The 27,522-nt window shown below is 43.6% G+C and overlaps 2 long non-coding RNA genes across 4 annotated transcripts in view; one reads left to right on the top strand and one right to left on the bottom strand.

The window, feature by feature from the left end:
• The first annotated feature begins 572 nt into the window (after positions 1 to 572).
• LOC114217944 (uncharacterized) overlaps positions 573 to 27,522 on the top strand; it is a 33,492-nt gene continuing 6,542 nt past the window's right edge. Inside the window, exons 1-2 of one of the 2 annotated variants that reach the window (XR_003611070.2) lie at positions 573 to 990; positions 8,639 to 8,776. This is a non-coding gene — a long non-coding RNA (uncharacterized LOC114217944). Of the gene's footprint in view, positions 991 to 8,254; positions 8,456 to 8,638; positions 8,777 to 27,522 lie in introns of those variants that run through there. The other variant, XR_003611071.2, reaches the window with a different exon arrangement.
• On the bottom strand, positions 5,072 to 25,904 carry LOC114217945 (uncharacterized). Of its 2 annotated transcripts, none has more exons than XR_003611072.1 (3): positions 25,828 to 25,904; positions 7,401 to 7,474; positions 5,072 to 5,222 (listed from the first exon to the last, which is right to left on the bottom strand). It is a non-coding gene; the product is annotated as an uncharacterized LOC114217945 (long non-coding RNA). The 2 variants fall into 2 exon arrangements; XR_003611073.2 differs by lacking the exon at positions 5,072 to 5,222 and adding an exon at positions 6,524 to 7,091.

The following is a 27,522-nucleotide window of genomic DNA, read 5'->3' as shown; positions in this document are numbered from 1 at the left end:
GCAGACGCTTAACTGACTGAGCCACCCAGGTCCCCAGAAAAAGCCTTATTCCAAAGCCTTAGATATATGTCATGTCCCCCTTTCTGACACACTGTGGGTCCTCACAGAATTCCCAGCATGACTCATACAAAAGAGAGACAGAATAGGACATCTGTCTTTCTCCATTGCTTTCTCATGACATCAAGTATTAACACCCACACAGGAAGTGTGAATCCGTGGCAGCCATGGACACATCTGAATACGTACTTTATAATGTTCATTTCATTTTTCATGATTAACACACAAAACTACCTTTTTAGATGGGAATAAAACCTGCATTCAGAGACACCTCAAATGTTGGCCAGTGCCGCACTGAAAGGACCTTAGTGATGCTGGGAACTTTGAAAAGGGGAGTGTGGGGGTAGTGTGCATGGTTGGGGTTGCGGGGGGCCATGTACCGCCTGCGGGTGGGGCACACTGCTTGCTCTCAGAGGTGGCAAGAGCCACAGTGCGGAAAAACAAGGGTCAGTACAAGGGTTAAATGAAAGTGAAATCACGCTGACCCAGAAATGCAAATCAGTGTGCCTGAGCTCTCTGTAGGACTTACGGCGCCTGAACACTCTCTTCCTTTCTTCAGATTACCAGAGAGAGGCTCCAGCGATTTCGAGAAAAGAGGCGAAATGTGGAGGGAAGCGGCAGGCAGCCGCGGAATCTAATTTTATTTGAGAAGCATCTCCACGATTTATAGTGGGCTTCTCACAGGAAAAAAAAAAAGGCAGTTTTGAAGTTTATTTCCCTTTCTTTATATTGCTTTTACTACCTTTACTAGTCCAAATTCAAAGCTCAAAATCAGAGGTGATTTTAAAACTATCTTAACGAATCATAAAAGTAAGAGCGCACGCGTGCTGCGAGATTTATAATGCTGATCTGCATTTCGTTCTACAAAGTTGCAAAGTGTGCAGGAAGCTTCCGGCTGCTGAGAGAAAAAGCTTCCTGAAATATAAATTCCAGGTAAATAACGTCATGGTTCTCCTCACTAATGGAATTATGAGGGAGGAAGGGAGGGAAGACAGAGGGAAAAAAGAGGGGAGAGAGAGGGAAGAAAGAGGCGGGGGGGGGGGGAAGGGAAGAGAAAGGATAAATTAGAGAAGAAATGGGTACAGATTTTAAAGAAACAGAACAGAAACCAAAATCAGAGAGGGTCTCATAGTTGGGGGAAAACATGGAACAAAGTAAACCAAGGACAGATAGCAAAAAGATTGCAAATGTGGGTCGAGAGCCAAATGGCTCAGGCTTGAACCCAGGCTCCACACCTAATTTCTGGGGTACTTTAGGCCAGTTACTTAACCTCCTGAGAGACATTAATTGCCAGAATCTACGCAAAGTGCCTGGAGTAATGCTGGGACAGGGTGAGTGTCCAAGGACCACAAGCTACATGGACAGCCCCTCCTGGGACCCAAAGGGAGGCATGAGCCAGACTCCCAACCTCTACCTTCCTTTGGCTCCACACCTGTGGTCCTTTGATGAGAATGGCCATTTGGGGGCCTGGCCATACACCAAAAACATGGGGTGCTGAACTTCAGATCTGTTCTGGTTACTTGCCAGTTGTTCGTGTGTTAATTTATGCAACAAATACTTCGCGACTATCGACTACCTTCAGGTTCTGGGCCAGGGTCTAACGAATGAAAACAGGCATACCCTGCCCTCATGCAGCCTACAGGCTCATGGGCGAGCCAGAGAGTAATAAAAGAATTAAGCAAGGACAAATAAATTTAAAACTATGAAAGAGGCACACACTCCATAAAGTACATTTAAGTCCCTTGAGGAAAACACTCTTGAGCTGAGCTCTGTCAGCAGAGTGGGCAACAGCCTAGACTATGAAAGGGAAGGGAAGAACCATTCATGCTGAGGGAACAGCTGGAATAGCAGAAGCCCAGAAAATGAGAAGAGACTGGAGAGGTCATCTGGAACCAAATCAGGCAGGGCATGGTGGACCTGGTTAAGGACTTTGGTCTGTATCCTAAAAGAGAATAGAAAAATCAGTGGAGGATTTTTAATCAAGAAAATTACATGGTCATACATGAGTCCTGAGAAGACCACTCAAGCTTTGGTGTGGGAATAGATTTGAGGAGGGCAAGGTAGACGACGGAGGTGGTTACTGAGCCATCCATGGAGGGCAGATGGTGGCTGGGCTGGAATGGAAGCCGTGCCGGGTTCTGCAGATGGCTGGGCCTTACAGTAGCACGACTCAGAAGTTGGTCCTAGAGGGAGGACTCCTCGCTGGAGGGAGTGCTGGGAGAATGCCAAGTTTCAGGGACGCTTGTTCTTGGGTTTAGTTTTAGGTATGTTTTATTTATGTGACCTGGGAGAAGTCTTTCACCCTCTATGCCTTGAAGCCCTTATGAGGATTAAATGAAATCATATGCCTATGAATGCCTGACACAGAGTAGACGCCAGGGATTTTAGACAAGAAGTACTGAAGCAACTCTGTCTTGGCCTTCCACAGAGGGCAAGATCCTTCACTTTCAGTCCAGATATCACCTTCCTTTTCTTTTTTTTTTTGTTAAGATTTTATTTATCCATTTGACAGAGAGAGCACAAGCAAAGGGAGTGGGAGAGGGAGAAGCAAGCTCCCCACTGAGCAGGGAGCCTGATACGGGGCTCGAACCCAGGACCCTGGGATCATCACCTGAGCCGAAAGCAGACGCTCAATGACTGAGCCACCCAGGCGCCCCCAGATATCACCTTTCTTGATAGAATATCTGATCCACAAATGCAAGATCCTAAAGTAGAATGTCCCATTTGAGTGCAAAGTAAATCAGGATTCTTGGATCACACCGGGGAGGAGTTAACATTTAATTTATGAGGACATTCCTCGATCTGCCCTTTTAAAAAAAATACTATGAGAAGTCAAGTTCTGAGACTTATATACATGATACTTTCTCTTTTTCACATCTTGCACAGGGAAACAACCTACATCTGATTGTCTAATTTATGAACTTTTAGGATAAACATATGTTTAACAAATATTTCTTAAGCACCTCCTTTATGTAGTGAACAAATAAGACCCATTCCTTGTTCTTAATGAGTTTGTGGGCTGGTAGGAGTCACACATACATATTGAAATACCACGAGGGAGTGTAGGATGACAGATAGTGGGGAGCAAAACTCTCAAGTCTGGAAATAGGAGATCCGAAGTTTCAAACCAGAAACAGGAACATTAAGTGCTGCTTTCAAATGCCAGGCCAGCCCCATGGTTTTGGTGGTGAAAGGTCCTATTTAAATTTGGGGTTCTGGAAAACCATCAGGATGGACATCCTCTCAACCCAAACAGAACAAAAGATGAAGATGCTATCGAGTCTGGATATAATAAACATAAACAGTCAAAAATCATTATTAAATTGAATTTTGGGAAGGTGGAAAGGGAAGACCTGAAATGCTTAGTCTAAAGAAAAAGAGTATTTGCTAAAACCAAGATTTTCTACCAACATCAAATGAGAGAACTATTCGTATAGCCAGAGAAGTGATGGATATTATATCACATGGTTGACAACAACAGGTTTGTCTCATAAAAGTAACTTGAAAAAGAATTCACAGAACTCTGCCCAGTACTAGGTCTGCTAACCACCTTTTGGCGTCAGCTGAGAAATAGCAAACTCAAGGAGCCAGCTTACCCCAAGTGTTCTTGCACTTTGTAAAATTTCTTTTGAAATTTAAATTAAAATCCGTTCTTCAGTAATGAGCTTTATTTTCATCCACACAGCAATTTAAACATGCCATCTATTTTCTGTTTGCCATGAGATTGGGAAATTAGGCATTACTGAACATAAAGCAAAGCTAATTCTAGGAATTTCCAAAATCAAAGACTATCCCTAGAATATTTTTACATCAGGGAAACTTGAGACTAAGTTCTAGAGAGTCCACTTTCTAGATGGTCTTGTCCTCTGATACTGAACTGAAATGATTAAGGCCTGAACATTCACTGAATTGCTTGAAATAAGAATCTAGCGTTTAGCTAATAGGTTCTGTCAGTTAGTCTCCTGATTTAATCCAAAACAAGCTATTGGTTTATACCTCCCTTTCTAGCAGGCAGGTTGCCATTAAGCAGAAAAAGTAATTCTATTAATGGAAAAAACAGTGTTCAACACATTCTCTAAGACTTGCCTCAAAAGCCACCTCCATTACTGCTTCCCTGGTCATCATAACATGGCTCTTGTGGAGTCTTTGTCACACTGAATGGAAATTGTTTCCAGGGCCTATCTGCTCATCTACACTGTGATCTCCTCAAGGGCAAGGACAGGGGCATATGCATTTTTGTGACATAATACCTGACACATAGCAGGCATTGTTGAACACAGACAAAAACACAGAAATACAATCAAAGAGACAAGTGGACCAGAGAAATAACAAAACTGCACAACTTCCACCGTCATACACAAAGAGAAAGGCAATGAAAGCCATTGGAGGTATGGTGACATGTCAGGTAGGCTGCTGAAGGAGCTGGCTGTCAACCAAGGACCTGAGCAGGAGAGCCTGGCCCTTCTCTTTGAAGGTGATATTGCCTTATGAAATTTCCCCTTGGGTCTAGCTCACTGGCCAAAGGGACGGAGCAAGTCCAGAGGCTGAGTGTGTTGTCTGAGGCAAGTCCCAGTCTCCCACCCAAGTAATACACGTGTGGCTGGGGTTTGAGGTCCTTGCTGTGGTTTTCTGTTTGGTGAGTGTTAATGGAGAGTGGCAGGGCAAGGATCTTAAAGGCCAAGGTGCATGAAATGAACATTGTAGGCTCTGCATGTACCATGTGCTTGAGGAAGAAACCGAGCTGCACAACCCCCTCAAGATATACCATGAAGTTGCATCACCCCCATTATGTAAGCCTTTATCAAAGGAGGAAGAGGGAGCGGTTCAATTCCATAACCGGAGTTCAGATGAAAATTTTATAACTTTTAACTTTGATGCTTTTCAAAGGAAATTTTTATCTTTGTTTTACATTCCTGGGGGGGTTTGTTTTTAAAAACATGATTTTAAAGCCATCTTTTAGATTAGATATAAATAAAGAATGCCAGAAATGTTATGTAATGTTTTAATTTCTAACTTTAGTCTTCATGTTAGTAAACTTAAATTCGTAATTCTATGAACAGACACCCTTGAAAAACTTTTCTTCATTTTTTAAATCAGGGATCACCAAATTTTCTAGTTCAAACGGGCCTCCTCAGTTGACTGGACTCTCTCCATGCTGTGCAGAACTAGGAATAATCACGTTTCACACTGTCAAGAACCAACCTTTGTACTGACATAAATCCAATAAACAGGATTTGATTACATGTTACTGAAAGGTAGTATTTCCCAAAACATATTTCATATAAAACTAGACTTTTGAGATAATATTTTTATAAGATTCTGTGGTCAAACAAGTTTTATAAGGACAGTGCTAAAGAAAGTTCAAAAGGGGTTTTTTTGTTTGTTTTGATTTTAAATGATCAGACTCCTCAGAACATTTAAGATACCAATATAAACATCAAGACTATCGAAGAAGGAGGTAAAGGATGCAGTGTCAAGGACCCCAAAACTCCTCCTACCCGCCCCCAAGAAATAGCCATTGTGCCATAGGATGCTAGTGTTCAGTAGAACACAGCTCAGGAAAAGTGGCTATGAAGTTTTCAGCTGTAGTGAACATCTGTAATTTGTAGTAGCTATTGGCTTTTAGTCACAGAGGTAGCATGGAAATTTGGCCTTGAGCTTTCTAGTAGCTGATGCAAAAAGCATTAATCCCATGATCAATGATCACATAAAAAGTTCATGACATTCATCAGATGAAAACACAGTTGTTTCAGAAGTGCCAGCTATTCTTGGTACTTAGAACTGAAAGATACGGCCACTCAAGTGTTTGCGTAAAGAGGATCAGGATGACATCCTCAGCTTCATCTCCTTTAGTGCACAAAATACCATTTTGTAGGCAATCTTATCGCATCCTTTTTTGGAGACCAATGGCATATTGCTAGGGTGTAGCTCAGTAGAAGCAGCTTTACAAGGAGTCATACCATGTTTCACATGTTCATAGTTCTTAATTGTCTAGCTCAACTCAAGACTCTAATCCCATTCTCCCATTAACCAGCTACACCTGCTCTCCAAGGGTGAATCATTTGCCTACTCTGGGTTTGAACTAGATGGTCCCTGAAGTTCAGCTTCAAAGTTCTAGAGGTCTATAGGGTTTATTACTTTGATTTTCAGAAAAACCTCAAGCTTTCCATGTCCTTGAAAGTGTGAATCCATCCTTGTAGGTATCTGTACGTTAAGTCACTTATGTTCACAGGGGATATATTTAACACATCATGAAAACCTCAAGCCATGGTCATGTGTCAGAAATTTGGAACAACAAAGAGGAGAGATTAAGAATAGGAGTGGAAGAGTGCCAAACAAAATTTTAGCTACTTGAACATTTAGTTTTAAATCAACCTTAGTTTCTTTAGGAGTACTTTAATAATGATGGCAATCATAGTCATAATCATAATCACTTGCTCTAAATGAGCCTATAGTTTCTCCTAGGTAGTAGCTGCAGCAGAAGCAGACACTTATTTGGTGCTTCCAACCTACAAGACCCTATTACAAACGTGAGACACAATTCCTCTTCGAATGCTCACAATAACTCAAAGAGGTAGATACCATTCCTATCCAATTTCACAAATGAAGAAACTATGACTCTGAGGGATTGGATAAGTTGCTTCAAGTCCTGCGAGTAGGAGCAACAGATCCAGAACTCAAGCCGGCTCCGGATCCAAGGTCTAACCAACATACACTAGTGCTTCTGGGCCCCTGAGGTCAGACACCACTGATCGTCGAGAGGTGGCCTCACTCTAGCTTTATACCGGATATTATATTAGAGCCCCTTCCTCTCAAAATAAGACTTAGTTGGGAAAAAAAAATATGGGGCTTTCTAAGAAAAGCAGTTCCATAAGTGCAGAGAATAATAAAGATTTTAATGCTCCATGATTATTACCCACATAGCAATGACAGAAAACAAGCCTTCAGTTCTCTTGGAAAATGGAAGATGGCTTCCCCCGTGACAATAGAGCAGTCATTGACACCTTTGGTAAAACTTGAACAACGAGACCATCCTAAAAGTCAACAGAGTTGGGATTGTAAGGGGGTGGGGAGGCAAATTCCCCTGGGGAACACTCTCAGATGTGCATCTTCTGCAAAGACCCCGGGGACCCCGGGCTGTCTTCCTCCCACTTCACAGGAAATGCTAGTCCTTGTTCCAATAGCTCCTCTTCCTTCTAGCTTTTCTCTCCTCCCCTCCCAGCACCCACTTGCCTGTTTGGAGATGCCTGAGAGGAATGCATTTGAAGTAGTCTAGCACCACTCGTAACATATAATCACATATAATCACACATCCAGGAACCACGTCTCACACTTCTAATTACCTTCCTTCAGAGGATCTCAAAGCGCTTTTCAGACAGTAATTAATCACCTCTTCTTAGGTATTTCCTCCTAAGACCTGAAAAGAGAAACACAACAATTATATGTCTTGCCCTCTAAACTACTACCAACATTTCTTTTGAAACCACACACACACACACACACACACACACACGCATATGCACGTTCAGGGAGAGAGGAGGAGAGAAGGAAAGATTTTTTAATGGTGACAAAACAGTGGAATTCTTCACATCTTGTCCTGTGCTCGCAGCAGGGGTGGGGCCCATGTCATCTGTACACCATAAGTGTTAATAATGACATAAAGTTTTCCTGCACATCATGAATGAAATGGAATCCATTTTCATCTGTGAAATTGCCTGCCACCTTTTATTCATTCATCTTCTCTAAGCCCTGAGTTGGCAAAACCACCCTTGTCTCATCTCCTAGCCCATTTTTGTAGTCCTGAAGTACAGACCTCCTTCATAAAGAACTGTGTATTTCCCAATTGGGAGAAACAGTTCTGATAAGTTGGCTACTTTCAAAATCAATGAAATTTGCTTGGCCCTCAAGAGTGAACTGCAAACTCATAGTAACTGTCTTAAGGAATATGGACAATCTAAGAGGCTAAGTTTTAAGCTAACTTTTACTTAGCTTGTGCTGCCTCTTTGGTTTCTCTCCTACCCGTCAAAATAAGACCTGGGAGAAACCCGGCAACCGCTGATGTCTCAATATTCACTGTGGCTTCCTCCTAGGAGCCCCACCTCCACACCTGACACAGCCCCGTGGCTCAGCCTGGCCTCAGGGGCGGTGCCCGGCCATTTCCAGCTGGTTCCTGAAAGGAGTATATCAACAGGGACCAAAGGGGACAGCTCCAGGCTGATGAAGCCCAGACACTGCGAACAGTAACTTCCAGCCCTTTCCCCACACAAAGAGGCAACGGTCTTTGCCTGCCAGCCTCAGAATGAGCCTACCAGCCAGGAGTACACTGGCTCTTCAGGGGAGCTTTGTCATGCCTCTCTTGGGGCCTGAAGATGGGCCTCTTCAGACAAACAAACATTTGGTTAGTGTGTGGGGTAATCCAAATTATGATTAGAAACAGATTACCCAGCTCAAGACTTCGTTTGGCCAGGAGCAAAACCACACACCCAAATCCCTAATCCCTTTCCGGGAAGAGGCCTCTCTTCCACTGGGATTGGGAACAACAGCCTTTTCTTTAACTTTTCATCTTTTCACATATTTCTAGATCCCTGTGCTTCTCCTCGCGGCACCAGCCTGGAAGCAGCTTCCAGCCAACCCCAGAGTGTTTGAGCACACTCTACTGCCAAGGTGACCGGGGTATGTGTGCAAAGCCTGGTCACCAGCAACTGGAGGATCCAGAAAGGTCAATTTCTAATATTCTCATCACCGGGGTTGGGAACAAAATATGAAATGAAATCATCCTTGGTACAGAATTAAAACTTTTTAAGAATATTTAATTTACCACTCTTAAAAGACAGTTGGCCGGCAATTTTTACCCACTCCCTGCTATGAGTACCCCCCATCTCTCTCTCTTTCCTATCCCGTCTCCGTCTCCCTCCCTCCCTCCCTCCCTCACTCTCTCTCTCTCTCTCTCTCTCTCTCTCTCTCACACACACACACACACACACACACACACACACTCATCTTGGCAGCAGCTGTAGCCAGACAGTATCTTCATCCTGGATGCCTTCTTGATTCCCAACACACAGCTGCTAAGTTGGCCCTCATGCACCCTCTCCAGCTGTTGTTTACAGAATTAGAAGCTGGACAACTGAGGGAGAAGAGGCAAAGCTTGCTAAGTGAAGGAGGGTAAGACTAACGTACTCCTTCCTTGGAATCTCAAAGATCCAAGGCCTGTGTTGGGGGGATCAGGACTAGCCATCCAGGCACCAGAAAACATCCCTCCACCTGCCCTCACCCATGCAACTGGAAACCCGTGCCTTTCTTTAGGTGATTGAGGAAGCAAAACAATTGGCTATTCCAACAACTACCCCTGTGATGACAACTCCCAAGTCTTCATCTTCAGCCCTGACTACATTCTTGAGCTCCAGATCTGAATTTCCAGTATCATATCCAGATAGACACCCTGCCAGCCCTCCAATGCAACATGATCTATTGTGAAGACCCCCACTCCCAGCCTAGCAGATAGCTCCTCCTCAGTTCCCCTTCTCAGTGGCATCCTCCCCCACCCCTGACCCCAGTATACATGGGCTTGAAACCTTTAATGCCCTCTTCTTCTCTGATCCCACAGCATTCTATCTCTTAGATCTGCCCTCCTATTTTCATTTCTATGGAAACTATTCTCTCTCACCAAAATTATTGTATTAGTCTGCCTTGGTTTTGTCCTTCACCTAGACATTTTTTCCTAAATAGTTCAAACTTTGTCCCCTGCTTCTAAAACAGCAATGGCTCCCCTTGACTTATGATGTTTCTGAACAAGCTTTTCAAGGACTGCCATAGCTTACCCATCACCCCACTTTTTTCTTCTCATCTGTCCTTGGATCCCTCCGTATCTTCCAGCCATTACAAATGACCTGTCTTGTCTCCCTGGAGCACGGCAAACACACCTTACGGTTGTTCATGCTACTTCATCAGAACAGAGTCTCCTTCACCCCTTTCTCAATGATTAACAGTGAGTCTTGGATCAAATGTGGCCTCCTCACCCAGAAAACTGGTTTCTTCTTCATTCCCATGATACTTTTTTTAGAGCAGTTAACATTTCATATATATATATCTTATGACTTAGTCAGTCTATTCCCCTCATTCTATGTATGAGAATACTGAGGCACAATATCTACATCTATTTAGTTGCTCTGGAGACTGTTGTGAATTAAAACCAATTCCTAGAAAGAAAAGGCCAGTTCAACAAGTGAAAGGAAGATAAGATTAATTTGGGGGCAGTGTTGAAGGGGGGAAATGTACAGAAAGAGAAATATATAAGAAGGGTGTTGGGGGTGAGGAAAGGCAAAGGCAGACCACCCCATTACTTTGGCAGTAAGGAAAAGGGAGGAGGTCCACCCCACCCCACATCTCCAGTTCCCTCAGGGATCCACAGCCTTCACCTATGGAAAGAACCTGATTAAGCAATGTCCCAACGACTACTGTAACAGAGAACAAACTGAACACTGCCTTGGGGTTAAGAGTTAAGGAACCAACCTCCGAAGTGAGCTCACTGGGCCAAGCACACTCCAGGGAGCATTTTCCCAGAGATTTCCTTCAATGTAGTAACTCGACACTAAATCTTCCCTTGGTACTGATCACATATTTAAACTGCAATTCTTCTACTTGAAATATTCTTAAAGAAAAAGCCTCAGGGGACTGTTGATGAGAGTAATTACACAGAAAGTAGACATCCCAAGCCAAAAGTTTCTTCGAAAACTTAGAAAACTATCAGCCCCGTTGAAGTGACTAGAAAAGCTGAAAAACTGAGGCAGACAATGAATCGTTATTATTTAAATTCATTCATTCAAATCTTATTTGTGGAACACCTACCCTATTCACAGAAGCCACTGGATCTGTCACATGTCGCACCAGGTAGATGCAGTTATCTTGATTTTAGAAGCGAGAAAGCTGAGGTTCAGGAGCATGCGTGTGAGTTTACTTTGTCTCTTAACTAGCTTAAATCTTTTTGAGGAAAGCACACGTACAGCCAATCCTATTGTGTCTTCCTCAGTGTCAAAGAATAGTGTGTGTCCAATAAGTACTTGCTGAGCCCAACTGCTCTCTTTGCTAGGTCTAGTATAATGCCTGGCACAAGGTAAATGCTCACTAAATATTTGTTGAATCAAAGTAGTAGAAATCAATAAGGAAGTAACTTAATTTTTTCATTATTGTCCCTAATATCAAAGATGTAGCAAATTAACCCAAAGTATCAACCAGGTAGAGGCTTCAGTGCCCCACTGATGAAACTAATGATAAAACATTATCAATAAAACATTAGATTAAACTAATGATAACAATGAGGATGATCATTCTCAGGCATTGATTTAATCCTTGGAGATGTATAAGCAGAGAGACAACACAGTGGTGGGCACCATGGTGGGTAGGAACATGCCCTGGACCAGACTGCCTGGCTCAAATACTGGTGTTACCACCTCCTACCTGGGTGGCCTTGAGGAAGTTACCTAACATCACCGCATATCAGGGTCCTCGTGTGTAAGGCAGAGCTGATCACACTATCTCCATTGGAGTGCTGGCAGGAAGACTGTGGGAAATCACTATGTAAAGCACCCTGAGCACGCTGCCTGGGGCATAGCATGTGTTCAATAAATGGCACCAATCGTTAGTATTCAAACAGGGTTCTCTCTGCCAAGATAAGAGAACATTAGCCGGGAGATTTCCCAAACCAGGGTGATTTGTCATAAACCATATGTCATTGGAACTGCGTGGGATCACTTATGATGCAAGAGGCCAGCTTTGGGGACCAGCTGGGTGGGTTGCAAAGCCTGGGGCCTAGCCAAGAGACCATGCCCAGACATGCACTTTATACACTTGGATTCTGAAAGCCCCACACGAGTACTTAAATAGAGACCTGCCGATCAGACCAGGCAGTGAACCACTCACATGTAGATATGTGCAGTACCCTCCCTGGGCAGGCAGCAGCTGGGGAAAGGACAAGCTGCTTCTAAGTTCTCTGTCCTGGAGGACAGAGGCTGTGCCTTTTGGCTTCATTTCAGAACAGCAGAATGAAGCACTGTGAGCAGACCCAGCTCAGTTCGGGCCTTTTGGATTTGTTTTTCCATGTTGGGCATTGCAGTTAGAGCCCAAGCTTAGAAGAAAATGCCTATGGAATCAGAATGGATGAAAGGGGAAAAACACCTGGCTCCCTCCCCAAGCACTGTGTCCCAGTTGGCTCTGTTGCCTTGGAATGGGGCAGGGTGGCTGGGATGTAATCGCCTAGGCAGAAATATGAGGTATGTGGGCCTACGTGCACTGCTGCACACACCACCCGATCGGGAGGGACTCTGCTTAGTGAGCATCCATCTGATAACAGCCTGAACCCTTAAGATGCCAGCTGCCGGCCAAGTGGACAAGTCCGTACGGTGGCACCCAGAGGTCCAGGAGACAGAACAAAGGAGCTGTTATTGAGCCAGTCCTGTGTTAGCATGTCATCCTCACCAAAACAAGTCTTGCGCCAGGCTGGCAGAGAGGCGGTATCCAGGAATTCCAGAATCTAGAACACAGATTGTCAAATTCCAATGGGCTCTCTGATGGCAATTGCAATGCCAGTCATCGAGCCTGGGTCATCGCATCAGGATTTGGCACTTGGGTTCCTATCTCCTATTCTTTTCTACACCTCCCATTGTCACCAGGCCCCGAGAGTGTTGGCTGTCTTGGTGCTCTCTTCTTTAGGGCACAGGATCCCTCAAGGCCTGAACTGAAACCTTCCTTCTCTCCGTTTCCCTGGGACATAATAATATTAATTACGGCCAACACATGTTTACTACTTACACTGACCACTTACTGCTCCAAGTGCTTTACATAAATCTGAACTCCTTTCCTTATCGCAGCAACCCTAGGAGATGTGCACAGTTATTTTCCCACTTAACAGATGGGTAAACTGAGGTACCAAGAGGTGAAATCATTGACCCAAACTCATGTAGCTAGTCAAGTGGCAGAGCCAGGAAGCAAGTGCAGGTACTTTGGATCCAGAGTCTGGGCTCTTCTCCATCATGCTCTACTTCCTCTCTATCTATGACCAATTTCTTACTGATTAAAAAATTTTAAAGGCACTTTAAAGGCCTCTTTTTCCAGAATGAACTGCACTCTAGTGCTGAGCTAGGATTTTAGAACCTCCTATTTCATGTATAGTAGAATGGGGAAATGTTTCTAATAATTTAGAAATTATTAGAAATTATTATTATTAGCTAGGAAAATAAATTATTAGCTAGGAAGGAAGCTACTGCTCAAGAACTTGATTAATATGAATCGCAATATGAATATTGAGAATTCTGGTATTTTTAGCCAAGTGAGTACTTGGGCAAAGTACCTCTCTTGGTACAAGCTCTGTCTTGGAGTTCGCAGCTTAAGAGAGACATACTTAGCCCAGTGGGGGACCTGGGTGCATAGTGAGGAAAAGTTGCTACTGACTCCTGCTTTGTTTATAGCACTGACCCCCCCCCCAACAAGGAGCAATCACAACCTTGCAAATCTAAGCTCTGCCTCCAAATTGGTGAGCCATTCCCAGGAATTCACCCCAGAAGGAACTCCCTACAGCCATGGAAATGAAGGAAGAGAGGGAGCATTACTAGGCAAGTACTCAGCTAGGATTTAATGCTCACAGAAAGCGTAGGATGTAGCTGCTCTCTTCCCCATCTTGTGGCCCAGAGAGCTTATATATCCGTCCAATGTTAAGTCCAGAACTCAAACCCCATTCCAAAGGAAGGACTCAGTGCCAGTCCAAGCCTTGGTTTTCCAGGAGCCTTTCCTGGGTCCTCAGACCCACATCCATCCCTCTTCCTTGAAACCCCTGTGTTAGTTGTAATCTTTGCCATAGTCCAATGCTTACTAACACTGTTTCATACTGGACCAGTCTTGTTAGCCAAACAGATGCTAAATTTTGGGGGCCAGTGGTGTGGGTTGAATTTTATTTCAGGCTGTCCCTGAGTATTTCTGGGCAGGAAACCAGGAGAGGTAAAGACCTAAAACCACGGGGTGCCTGGGTGGCTCAATCATTAAGCGTCTGCCTTCAGCTCAGGTCATGATCCCAGGGTCCTGGGATCAAGCCCCGCATTGGGCTCCCTCCTCCACGGGAGGCCTGCTTCTCCCTCTCCCACTCCCCCTGCCTGTGTTCCCTCTCTCGCTGTGTCTGTCAAATAAATAAATAAAATCTTAAAAAAAAAAAAAAAAAAGACCTATAACCACAGCCTGGTCTCCCTGATCAGGGGAGTCAGTCACTTCATCCCCAGAAGGCGCCAGCTTGGCTTTATAAGTTAACTATCACATTATCTGGTAGCAGCCTTCACGTTACTCCTGCCCTCCTTTGTCATTCCCTTTAAAACTCCTTGCAGATGGTTCCAGACAATGCAAAGCATCGCCCAAAGTTAGTAGCTAGGACCGCATTGTCACTAACTTGGGTTTGGCACAAGAGGAAAGGTCGCCCAGTTTTCAACCCTGCTTCAGTTTTCCAGTAGCCCACCATGTTGCAAGTGCCTCCTCCTGGTGTGGCACCAACCAACATGAGACCCAAGGTCGACTCTCAGCTTTCCCTGCACTCCAACCCTTGGGACTAGAAAGAATGTGTTGCCACACAGAAGGCACACTCAGACATGCCTGCGTCATCACTGAGTCAAAGCCAACATATATTTCAGGAGAATTTACAAGGCAGAAAGCACCCTCTAATTTAACAAAAAAGCAAAAGGGCTGGGTGTTTCCTTTCTTTTCCAAAACTAAGACACAAAAGCTTTTCTCATATTAAAGAGCCAGAACCCACCCAACCTGATTCTCTCCTCTCAGTCAAGGAGCACATCATCGTCAACAACCAGGGACGAGGGCAGACTGAGTCACGAAAGAGGCAACAAGAGGAAGCTGTCATCTCTGTCCCACCACCTCTCCAGCATATGGGAGTGTGAGGGGGTTGTCAGCTGACTGCTTCAAGGACAGGCAGGGCAGTGCTCTGTCTCACGTCCCCTGGGAACCTGAATATCACCTCACACCATGATTTACTACAGAAACAGAGCAGGGTCCAGCAGAGACAGCCCTAAAATACAATGGTGAAGACTCCAAGTATAGGTCCTTCTTGATGCCTCTCAGCTGCTTGGATCTCCCCATTTTAAGATAGATAGTAGGTCCATTTTATACTCAGCGCTTTTCTGAGCCCACCTCTTTTCATTAAAACTTTTCTGTCCAATGTGCTGTTCCTTCCCTGTCTTCTACAGGGATGATTCCGCCCCTCAGTGACTCCAGAGAAATATCCGTATATTTGCATGAATTGCCGAGCAATCATTGCAAGCATCCTTCCTCCTCCTCCCGAGTTATAGAAGCATCCTAAATGTAGGAAATTCTCTTCAGTCCAACTTCCACTTTCAGCTCATTCCAGACTAGTGAGGTGTGAGCTATAGCTCCCCTCAAATCCTTATTTCTCAGCTACTTTCTCCACCTGCCCCTAAGGTCCATTGTGAAGGACATTGGCCTAAGGCAGGAGTTCTAGATGATAACCACGGTTTTTCCTGCCCCTCCTGTGATTGCAGTCCCCTTCAATTTTGTCTCAACTGTGGTCATCCTTGGTGCGACGCTTCCCCAGGGATGCGTGTACAGTCTGGTCAAGGAGAGGGTACTAGAGACAAAGGGTGACTCCTTGCCCTCCTCCCCCCTGGCGCGGTCCACCTCATCTCTCCATAGCTCATCTACCATGCCTTTGGAAGGAAGGCACCCAGAACTGCCCTTCAGAGGCCATGGAATTAGCTCAGTGTGTCTCAAAAGATCTGTAGTGAAGAGCCAGTTCATTTTTTTTTTCCAATCCATTATGAACTCCAACTTTTGTAAAATAAAAAGAAATTACTAAAAAAGAGTTTAAAGTAAAAGACATGCAAATGTAAGCCCAACTTCTTTTGTTCTTAGATCCAACAGTTACAAAATTATGCTAGCATGTTGCTATAAAAGTTTCTAAACACTGGCTCTCAATTTCTTACCTTAGTCCCAGACCAGCACAGGTGTGAGTAGTAGCCCTGCTCTAACGTGAGGCCTTTGCTACTTATTTAACCACCCAAACCCTTGAACCTCTGTTCTCTGCAAGATGGGAGAACAGGCAGCAGCTCAGCTGGTCAGTGATGCCCCCCATCTGTATATTCCAGGGACTCATGGCCAATTCTTCCTTAGGTTCCAGAAATACCTCTAACATTAGAATAATGCTGACTTCCTCAGGAGGAGATCTGTCTGCACTTCTCACTACTAATCTGGAGCTACCAAACCCTAAAGCACCTTGGGGAGCAATGAGGGAACACTTTGAGAAGGAACAGGGAAACTGGCAGGTCACTGTCTTGGGCCATCCTGTGTAGAACCGATGGGACTTTTGAAAAGCATCCCCAGAACATGTGAAGGTCTGAGAATTGTTATCATTCGAGCTGGTAAGTCATGGCCCACCCAGGCTTGCAGTCATGCAAGTACCAGCTACACAATCAGCTGCTGTTTATTCAAAAACCTGTCACTGGAGCCAGGCAGGGGGCAGTCCCTAAATGGCTACAGACAGAAGAGGGTAAGCTTCTCTATAGCATTCAGGAGGGCCTGGGAATTAAGTGGGAGGAAATGGTGACCCAATTTAAATACTTCCTTTACTTCCAGAAGAAGCAAAGAAATCTCAGTGTCTACCGTAACAAAGGACTGATTGCACGTTAGGAACAAAATGGGGTGTGATCACCTTTTAGTAGGAGGAAGCTGGAAAGTGAGGTAGGAAATGTAGGGTGGGGAATAGGACTCCATTTGCTTGCAACAATTTTAAAAACACTTTATTGGTGTGTAACTGACGTCCAATATAATTTGCATATATTTACAATGCACAACTTGACCAGCTTTGACATACATACACACTTGTGAAACCATTAACACAATCATAATAATAATGAGTATACCCATCACAACCCAAAGTTTTCTGGTGCCCTTTTATAACCCCTGCCTCCTAGTTCTTCCCTTCCTACCTACGAGGCAACCATTTTCTGTCACAGTAGATCAGCTTGCATTTTCTAGAATTTTGTGTAAGTGGAATCACACAGTACATACTGTTTGCTCAGATTTCTTTCACTCAGCAAAATTATTTTGAGATTCACTCAGGTTGTTGTATCTATCATGTTGTTCCTTCTCTCTTACTGCTGAGGAGTCTTCCACTGAGAAGTAATTTTACATCACAAGCAAGGTTAGCCCATGACTAAGATTTTGAGGTGTGAAGGGAAACTTATGAAGATTTGGGCTTTCTCCTAGAGTGGAGTTTGCTGCTCCTATCTCGGGAAATAAAGCTTTATTGCTTCAAAATTAAGAAGGATAACAAAGAAAAATCAGGCACTTACGATTCTTAAATGATAAAAAGGATTTTGTAATATCCAGGGTCCGTGGGCTGTGGGGAGTTAAGAAGAAAGAACCGGAGAAACCAGGAACCATCATTCCTACCCAAGATACTTCTCAGCCTTTCTGACTTTCAATTTCTGATTCAGTTTATTTCTTCCCTCATGGTAGGAAATACTCTGGTGAGGATGTTCCCATCACAGCTGTGGTTTTGCTTTGGGAGTTACCAAAAAGGAAGACTATTCTGCAGTCACAATTAGAGTTATCCATTCATTCACTCACCGAACATTTCTTAGGTATCTTCTGTATGCTGGGCATCATACTGGGGATACAGAAACATGCCAAAGACCTATAAGAAGACTTGGTTCCTGCTTTCACAGAGTTGTAGGGTGTGCAGGCCTCACAGCTGGTTATTTTACAACAGATTCTTTCACAATAAACAAGAGATCAGAGATGGCAAATAGGTCAACATGGTGGTTGGGGCTGAGCTGTTACCACCAGGGAGACCAGAAGACATGATTGAATGTGGATATGGTAGCAAAGGAAGAGTTCTGGTTCACAGATTATCAGGAAGCACAGTGTCAGTGACAGAGAATGCAACCCCAGCTGCTCCACATGGGGTAGTGAGGAAGATGGGAAGATTTAGGGGATATATAGACCATGGCTCCTGCCCCCCCCAAATGTGTCTTGGACATGCACATTATTGTTTGTCCTACCAAAAAGTAGAGAACCTACTTTTCTAAATAGGTGACAGTGTTCTAACAGAAGTTTTCATAAAAAAGCAGACCAATATTTGCTCCCAATCTTCTGTCATAGAGTTATCCTAAAAGAACACAAATGGAAAATAGCAGGATACAAAGTTGGATGAGTAAGATGACGATTAAATGATGATGATAAAACAAACAACCAAGCTATTCCTTGGAAGGGAGGGGTCTAGTAGGGAAATGTCCAAAAAAAACCACCAAAAAAGTTAAAAAACCACTTGTTTGTGTCTTCTTCAAATTTTCTTGAGTATTTTGCCATTAAGTTTTTGAAGAACTACTTTGAAACACACTCTTCATGGAAAGTCATGGGTTCTCAGCCAAAGGAAACCAAAGTCAACAGTCTGGATTTGCCTGTAGTCTGGAGAGAAGCCTGGCCACGGAAGAACGTCAGGGAAAGCAGTGGCAGTGGAGGGGTGAGACCTCGTGGAAGGGTTTTTGCCCACCTGAGGCTCCACCCTGAGGTGCAGAGAGCCAAGAAGAGGTGCAGCTGGAAGTGGGACTACAGCGCCACTGGAGAGCAGTGCAGAGGCAAGCATGAGTATGCAGACAGCCTCAGATGGCCCAGGACCCACGAGGCCAGGACCTGCCTGGGTGACCATGAGAGAGTAACTTGATGGGCCTTCGTGATCCTTGCCTATAAAAAGAAAAAGCAAGACTGGATAACCTCTAAGCTCCTTTCTAACTCTAAACATGTAGGAATCTGAGTGGTATGATTCACTTCAACATGTATCCATTGAAGACCTTGGCTATACCTGAAGAAGCTCTGTGGGTCAACAACCACCAACATCCTCTTTGATTTAGCGCACATCAATTAAAAACAATTGAACACCTGTTACTAAATGTATAGTGATATATATTTTCCAGGAAAGGAGTTCTGCAAAAGCTGTCCCTGATTATAGAGTCAGGGCTAAGAGAGCAAATCCACCTCTTTGACAATGTGACAATCCGTGTGGTCAGGGACATAGGAAAAGGGATTTCCCAGGAGTCATGAAATGGAAATTGACCCATACAGCAATGGGGAGAGGCCAAGGCATTGAGAACAAGCCTGCTGCCTTCATGGGCACTGTTGTTGGAAGAGGTGGTCCCAACTTATTCCCAGAACTATCTCCACTCACCACTCTTGACTCAAGTTAGAGGTAAGCTGTTGTCTCTTGGTGAGGAATGTGAAAACTCACACACAGATGGGTGGAGCAGGAAGCCAAGGGAAGGTCAGAGAAAACAAAGGGGTTTCCTGTGATGAGTCACTGCCTTCTGGGAAACAATTTCAGAAGCCACTACATCCCCAGCACCTGTCCAAGGCTTGTATTTTGTGCTGAAAAAAAAAAAAAAGTGGCAAACGAAGCATCAAACCACATCTGAGAACCCACAGGCCACTTACGGGGCAGAAATCTGGGAGAGAGCCAGGCCAGGCCAGGCACATGTGACAATTTGCACATCGCCTGCCAAAGTCTCCAAGCGGGGAGACTGTGGGTGGGCTGAAGATGCTCCGTTCAAGTCCCCCTTTTCTTTAAAGGGAGCAAACTTTATGCTGTTCTTTCCTTCGATGGTCACAGCTTGGATTTTCAGATAAAGGTTTTTCTTCTTTTTTTTCCTATTGCCTTCTTATTAAGGTCAACGAAACTCAAAGTTTTTAACTGTAACAAGCTTGCTAAATCTAGAAAGAAAACAAATTTGACTAATTCTGGAACAGGAATTGTTGGACTCCAGGTGGGATGAATTCCTTCTCTTGGTTTATGCTGAGCTGAAAACAAAAACCAACATTTATTTCCTCACCCATTAAAAGGGTGAGGTTTATATGTAGCAGGGTAAAAAGCACATGGGCAGTCTCGGGCCACTCCTGGATAGCATCTATAATAAAACTAACAGAGTAAACCAAGACATAAGAAGACATAGGAGCCAGAACTAGGGGATCCAACTCAGGAGAGAGGTGGAGGAAAGTTCCAGGGTGATGGTGAGGAAAACACGTAGCGGTCCTGGAGAGCCACCAGTCCTGAAAGGGTATGGGAGACAGGAGCCTCTTAGGAGGGCTGTCTCTCGAAAAAAAAAAAATAATAATGTTTGTACATAGATCAAGATGTGATTAACAGTTATGTGAAAGAGCTCGGTATAGAAAACCAAGCAACTAAGCAAATTAAAACAAAACTAAGTCAAGTATTAAGTCCAGGGGGAAAGAGCTGGATAAAATAGAAAGCACACTCCTAGTACCCTATATGGCTCAGCCTTAATGATATTTACATACTTGCAGAAATGTGATCACTGAATATTCATTTAACCCACATTACCAGTGTTGTGACCATATTTGGAAAAAGAGAGGAAGGGAAGAGAGGGACATGGGTGACACAAATGTCAGAAACCAAACCATCATCTTACATAGAGGAAGTTGATGTGTAATATCTAAACCTGAAAAACTAACAAAGAGCATTATAAGCTTGTTATTTAGAAAGTTTTAAGATTTAGAAGTAGTTGCTTCTGAGGTGGAATCAAATGTGGGGTAGGATGAACATGGCAAATATTTCTTGATGTAAAAGTTGTAGTACTATTTTGACTTTTTCAATTATGTACCTATATTACTTTGGTTAAAAAAAACTTTTTTTAAGATTTTATTTATTTATTTGACAGAGAGAAACACAGAGAGAGAGAGAACACAAGCAGGGGGAGTGGGAGAGGGAGTAGCTGGCTTCCCGCTGAGCAGGGAGCCCAATGCAGGGCTCAAGCCCAGGACCCTGGGATCATGACCTGAGCCAAAGGCAGATGCTTAACGACTGAGCCACCCAGGCACTCCCCAAAAAACTTTTTTTTAAAGATTTTATTTTTTATTTAATAAAGAGAGAGTGCGTGAGTAGGGGGGAGGGGTAGAGGGAGAGGGAGAAGCAGACTCCCTGCTGAGCACAGAACCCAATACCAGACTCCAGGATTATGACCTGAGCCGAAGGCAGACACTTAATGAACTGAGGCACCCAGGTGCCCCCCCCATAAAAACTTTTAAGAGTTTAGTGTAGGGGTGCCTGGGTGGCTCAGTCGGTTAAGCATCCAAACCTTGATTTCAGCTCCGGTCATGATCTCAGGGTCCTGGGATCAAGCCCCAAGTCAGGCTCTGTGCTCCGTGCAGAGTCAGCTTGTCCCTCTCCCTCTCCTCCTCTATCTCTAAAATAATTTTTTAAAAAAGACTTTCGTCTAAAGGCTCTTTTCTTCCCCCTCTTTGGGTCAATGCAAAAAAAAGGGAACAAAAGAGAAAAAAGCATGTTACAGAAAGTACGAGTAGTATGAGGCCATATTGATAATGATATCTATTGTGTGCAGAGAAAAGAATGCAAAATGACATACTTCGAGGTGGTAACAGTGATTAACTCTAAGTGGTAGAATTATAATTTTTTCTTCTTTTCAAATTTTATCTATATTTTATTCTATCTTAATATATTTAATAACATTTAACAAGGATCATATATTGCCTCCATAAAGAAGAAAAATAAAACCTTTAAAATTAAAAAGAGAAGGAAAAGGGGAAGAATGGAAGAAGGGGGTTTGAGTTCAGAAATCAGGCCCTACGTCTTCCTAGGTTTTTCTTCTATTAGGCATGTTTTTATCCTTCTGGGGCTTTAGATTCCCCAGCCATAAAACAGAGATACTGCTACCTTCTCTCTCTCTCTCTCTCTCTCTCTCTCCCTGGAGAGGTTATTGCAAAAGGTGTGCGAACCTGCCCAGTCATAAAGCATGTTATTAAACATGTAGACATGGTAGGGCCCAGGGGAAGAACATGCAAAATGAGGAGCTCTTTGGACTTCACACAGTCCTCGATGGCACCACTGCCCTTCTTCCCTAGAGATCTTTATCCCCATCCTTTTCAGAAACCTTCCGTTTTCCAGGATACACGGACTTCCCCTCATTCCCCACCAGGCCCACTCCCCCAGCCATGCCGACTCCCGCTCCCACCAGTACCTGTCCCAGCAGGATGCTGTCACATTGGCATTTTGCACAGGGCCTCAGAGACGGCCTCACAGGAGTGCTCCTCCTAAGACCTCTACCAAGATAAGACATTCTAGTCCTGAGGACATTCCCCTCAGAACTGGGTTGCTTTGAAATGTCCAGGATTCAGGACCAGGATCCAAAAGAGACTTAAAAGTCTACAGGGAGGAGGTGAGTGTATTTAACAATTAATTTCTATCCAAAGCCTTGGACGTCAGGCAGTAGCCCTTCAGACAAATTGTAAAACCTCAACCACCAACCTGTGCTCTGACTGGGTGTTGACCATCAAAACCGCCTACCCTGCATTGATACCAAGAAATACTCTGAAAAGAATCCTAAATTAGGAGTTGTTAGAGGATCCATTCCCCAGTCTCATCTCTACCTCTGACAAGCCATGAGATCTTGGTGAGTCATTGACCTCTCTGAGTCTGTTTCCTTATCTACAAAATGAGACAGTGACCACGCTGATTTCATGCTGAAGTCACAATCCTCTCCTGAGCATGTGTTCACAGTTTCTACCATCTTTGGTTCCTTCATTATTTCTAGAGTTGCCTCTTACTCTGTCATCTACTCTCCAAGTTTGCTTTCCCTGCTGTCTTTATAGCTCTCAGCCCTTGTGCCCAGTCTCCAGGATGCAAGATCAACATGCCCCTGAGGAAAAAGGGAGTAGAGCTGCCTCTACCTCCTGGACTCCCGAACACCAAGGCTCTCCGCCTCCCCCACAGGGTCCTGCCTTAGCCAGCTGTCCTCCAACAGCAAGCTACCTGGAAGTAAGAGTCACTGAACGCATGGAAGGACTGGACACCCAGGAGCTGCCACGGGGCCCTTGATAGAATAGTGAGAGTTTTGGGGGTAATCTCAAGGACCCTCTCTTCACATAGAAAAGATTACAGAGAGCTACTTTGATTTTTAAAATTTAATCCTCAAACTGTTAAAGTTATAAACTTAAAAATCTAGGTCTTCCTTAAACTTTTAAGTTCAATTTAGAGATATTATTAATCTTTATAAACATAGCAAGTATTAATCACATTTAAGAGGTTTTTAATTAATGTTTGATTCCATCTACAAATTCAGTTTACAAAACTCACTCATTTTAAACCATGTTTATATTTTGATATTTAATATATAAATTATATATATTTAATATTTAAATTATAATATACATTTGATATATTTATATATTATAAACATATTCAATATTGATATGTAACATGATATATTTAATCTTTTATAAGTACATCTAATTGTCTAAAAATCTCATATAGCTCTAATAAAATAAAATTCAAAGTATGACAGATCTTCCAGTCTCAAATATTCCAATACTGACAGTAATTTTAGAATGTCTTTCAATATAAAATCACAAAACTAAGTCATTTCTTAATTACATATTTAAAATGGTCAAAAAATGACCATTACTCTCACGGGCCAATTTCCCTTAAATATTGCAAATACTTAAAATACCAATTTGTACACAAATTGACAAAACTATTATGAGGTTGATGGTTCTCTTAAACATTTCTACATTTACTTATAAATCTTTGCAAGATTAAAAATGCTAACCCAAGGTCCAGTATTTACATTAGTGCTCATTCTCAGTGGTGTACGTTCTATGGGTTGGTACAAGTGTATAATGACACTGTTTAATGTAAACTATGGACTTGGAGGGAATATGATGTGTTGGTGCCAGTTCACCAATTATAACAAATGTACCACTCTGCTGCGGGATGTTGATAATGATGGAGGCTATTTATATGTGTGGACAGGGCATATGTGAGCAATCTCTGTACCGACCCCTCAATTTTCCTGCTTTAAAACTGAACATAAAACTGTTCTAACAAATTAAGTCTTCATTTAAAAAAAAAAATTGCTCACCCTCTAAGAAACAATGTCAGCTTAAATAGCCTGGGCTCCCCTCCCAGGCAATTTGGGGGGTGCTGTCTCAGCTGGAATAGGTTTGCTAACAACCAGAAGCCACTGGTGGTCTCAACCCCACAGATCATGGCCTCCTGTCAAAGCCTGTTTCTGAGTTGCCTTGTCTTACAACCTACCTCCCCAAAATGCAGGTAACTCCTTACCCGATTCTCTTCTCTCCTAGTTCGCCATGTGTTTAGCTTCAGCCAGCCTATTTGCTGGTCCAGTCTATCCTCAACTTTTTTCTTATTCATTTTTTTAGCACCACAGTTCTTACAGATAGTTCAGTGCCCCTCCCCCCACCCCATAGAATTCCTCACAGTTTTATCCAACTCTGTTTTCCCAGTTCCAAGTTCATGCCACCGACAGGTAGAAGAAGGTGGGGTAGGTAAAGCATATTTAAATTTCTGGATGGCTTTCACCTTCCTCTCTGTAAGGACAGGAAACAAGCAGAGAACGTATCGCTGTCCCTGCCCTCTCTTTCCATAGTGAGGCCATCTCTGTCACTTCTCATCTGCCTGACATCAGGCTTCTTCCGGTAGAGTCCTGCAGGCCCATCGGGTCCAGGCACCCCAGGGTCAGCTCACAAATGGGCTGATGAGGTTGGCAAGAGATTTTGCTTTTTTCCTCTCTCTCTCTCCTATGCACAGGCATCCACACATGCAGAGGTATATAGGTGCACACACACCTCTATACAACTAACCCTCTGTGGCCCAGAGCACAGGCTCCTAATCATGCCCACTAACTCCCATGAGGCTGGGGAATTCCAAATTGAAATCCCTAAGCAGGCCACACTAATTCTGTCATATCCTTCAGCTGTTGACAAGCTGCCTATCCTATTTCCTTTTCGGTCTTCTTTTGTCGCGGGCGCTCTTACTTAAATACCAAATAGGTTTTTGCACCAGGGCACACCAGTTGAATGACTAGTTTAGAACAGACCATTTTCAAGGTGAGGGGACTAACCCAATAAAATTGATGGGGCAAGTCTCCCTCTTCTGACCAAGAGGGGTCCATGGTGCAGAAGTGTGGTACAAGGAAAAGGTACTGGACATAAAGTCAGATAAGTTGCTCTCTAATCCAATTTCTGCTTCAGACTGTGCATCTTGGGCCCAACCTGTGTGAGCCCAGGTTCCTCCACCTATGACATCACCTACATGGCTACAGGGGCAACTGACAAGGATGTTTCCAAGATTACATTTTTAAAACATGTAAAACACTTGAGTCTCTTCTTTGGTTGGCTACCAGGATTCTGACATGCTCCTGGTTTTCCTCCTGCCTCACTGGCTGTCCACCTCAGTCTTTGCTGGTTCCTGCTCATCTCCCCAACCTCTAAAGATTGGGTTCAAGCCTTGGACTTCTGCTTTCCATCTCTACTTACTCCTTCAGTGATCTTATCCAGTCGCATGGTTTTTAATATCATCTGTAGGCCAACGAGGTGCACATTTCTATCTCCATCCCAAAACTCTTCCCTGAACTCCAGACTCATATGTCCCACCTGCCTATTTATCATCTCATCTTGGGCGACAAATAGGCATCTCCAATTATACATTCCAACCCTACTCTCCTGCGGTCTTTCCTTATTCAATAAATGACAATTCCATCCTTCCAGTTGATTGGATCCAAAATCATGTAGTCATCCACGACCCATCTTCTTCACACCTCCTATCCATTCCATCATGCAAATCCTGAAATGGAGCTCTAACTTCAAAAGATACCCTGAAACACACTGTTTTTCACCACCTCAGCTGCTACCACCTTGACACAAGCCAACAACATATCTTACCTGGATTCTTGCGATAGTTTCCTAAGTAGTTTCCTTGGTTCTGGCCTTGCCCCTTCCAGCCTCCTTAGTCTGTTTTCAACACAGCAGACAGAGTGATCCTGTTAAAACATAAATTAGATCATGTCATTCCTCTTCACAAAACTGTCCCAATTTCTACCCATCACTTTCAGAGAATCACACTTACTAAAACATGGGGATCAGGGCGCCTGGGTGGCTCAGTCGGTTAAGCATCTGACTCTTGGTTTCAGCTCAGGTGGTAATCTCAGGGTCATGGGATGGAGCCCTGTGTAGGGCTCTGTGCTCATCGGGGAGTCTGCTTGGGATTCCCTCTCCCTCTTCTTCTCCCTCTGCTCCTTCCCGCCCCCATCTGCTTGCACGCATGCTCTCTCTCTCAAATAAATAAATAAATAAATAAATAAATAAACAAAAAAAATATATTTTTTATTTTCAAACCAGTGCCTGCTTCATAGAGTTGTTGTGAGGATTAGGAGTCACTATACGGAAAGCCCTTAGAACTGATACTCACTGAGTGCTTACCGCATAGCAAGCACTACCCTACATACTTTAATATAAACTCATTATGTATCAGCTCATTAATTCTCATAAGAATTCTGAGGTATGTACTATCATTACACCTATTGTACAGCTGAGGAAAATGCCTTACAGAGAGATTAAATACCTCTCCCAAGACCACACAGCTAGTGAGTGGCAGAACTGGGCTTCCACTCCAGGCAGTGGGCCTCCAAAGCTGATGCTTTCACTACCCTGCCTAGTCAGTAAGCCTTCTTCTGTGACATACTCGTTATGTTTTTTTTTTTTTTTTTTAAGATTTTACTTTAACTACTCTCTATACCTAACATGGGGCTTGAACTCACAACTCCAAGATCAAGAGTCATACGCTCCACCAACTGAGCCAGCAAGGCTCCCCAGTGACATACTCTCTAGATGCTGAATAGTATCCCATCATATGGAGGGACCATTCATTTACTTAACCAGTTCCTCGCCAAGTCCTCTGATCATTCCAGAGCTTCTCACTACTGGGGACACAGCGGTGAACAACCAAAAAATGGATGCAAAACTGTCGTCACGCAGTTTACATTTTTCAGAAGTACTTTTTATAATGGAAGTGTCACCAGAGGCCTGGTTTGCTTATGGACTAAGTGTTCTTCTCTGTTGAGGCAATCAGCCTCAGTTTTATCCATTTGACACATCTCTTGGGCAAGGCACTCAGCTAACTTCTGTGGGAGGAACAAAAATGATTCAGACATGGACCTTGCTCCATGGGAGCTTCCATCTCTAGGAAGCAGTTCTTGTAGCACTTGTTTCTGGGTCTATCCTGTGACTTTTTTCATTTGCATACCTGTCATTAAACATCTAAGCTCCCCAAGGGGGAAGAACATTCATGTGGTTTCCTTTTTCTCTTCCCACAGAGCCTAGAAGAGTGCTTGGAAAACAATGGCTTCACAGATTTATGGAGTACCAAGTTCTAGAAAGATTCCTCAAAAAACTATTTGGGCACAAATTTGATTCCCCCATTGTTCTGCCCTTATTTAGGCCACAGGAATTTAGTCCATCAACACACAGAAGAAGAAAAGAATTAAGACTATGAGCCACCTTTTATAATTATAAATATTTTAATTATTCTCTCCCAGACTACTTTTAACCATTTAACCATGGGGATGGAGGAACCCTGGC

Source organism: Eumetopias jubatus, unplaced genomic scaffold (genome assembly GCF_037043125.1).
Source record: "Eumetopias jubatus isolate StellerSeaLion01/CBP00866 unplaced genomic scaffold, mEumJub1_p1.0 scaffold_7, whole genome shotgun sequence".
NCBI lineage: Eukaryota > Metazoa > Chordata > Mammalia > Carnivora > Otariidae > Eumetopias > Eumetopias jubatus.
This window is presented reverse-complemented; position numbering and strand designations above follow the sequence as displayed.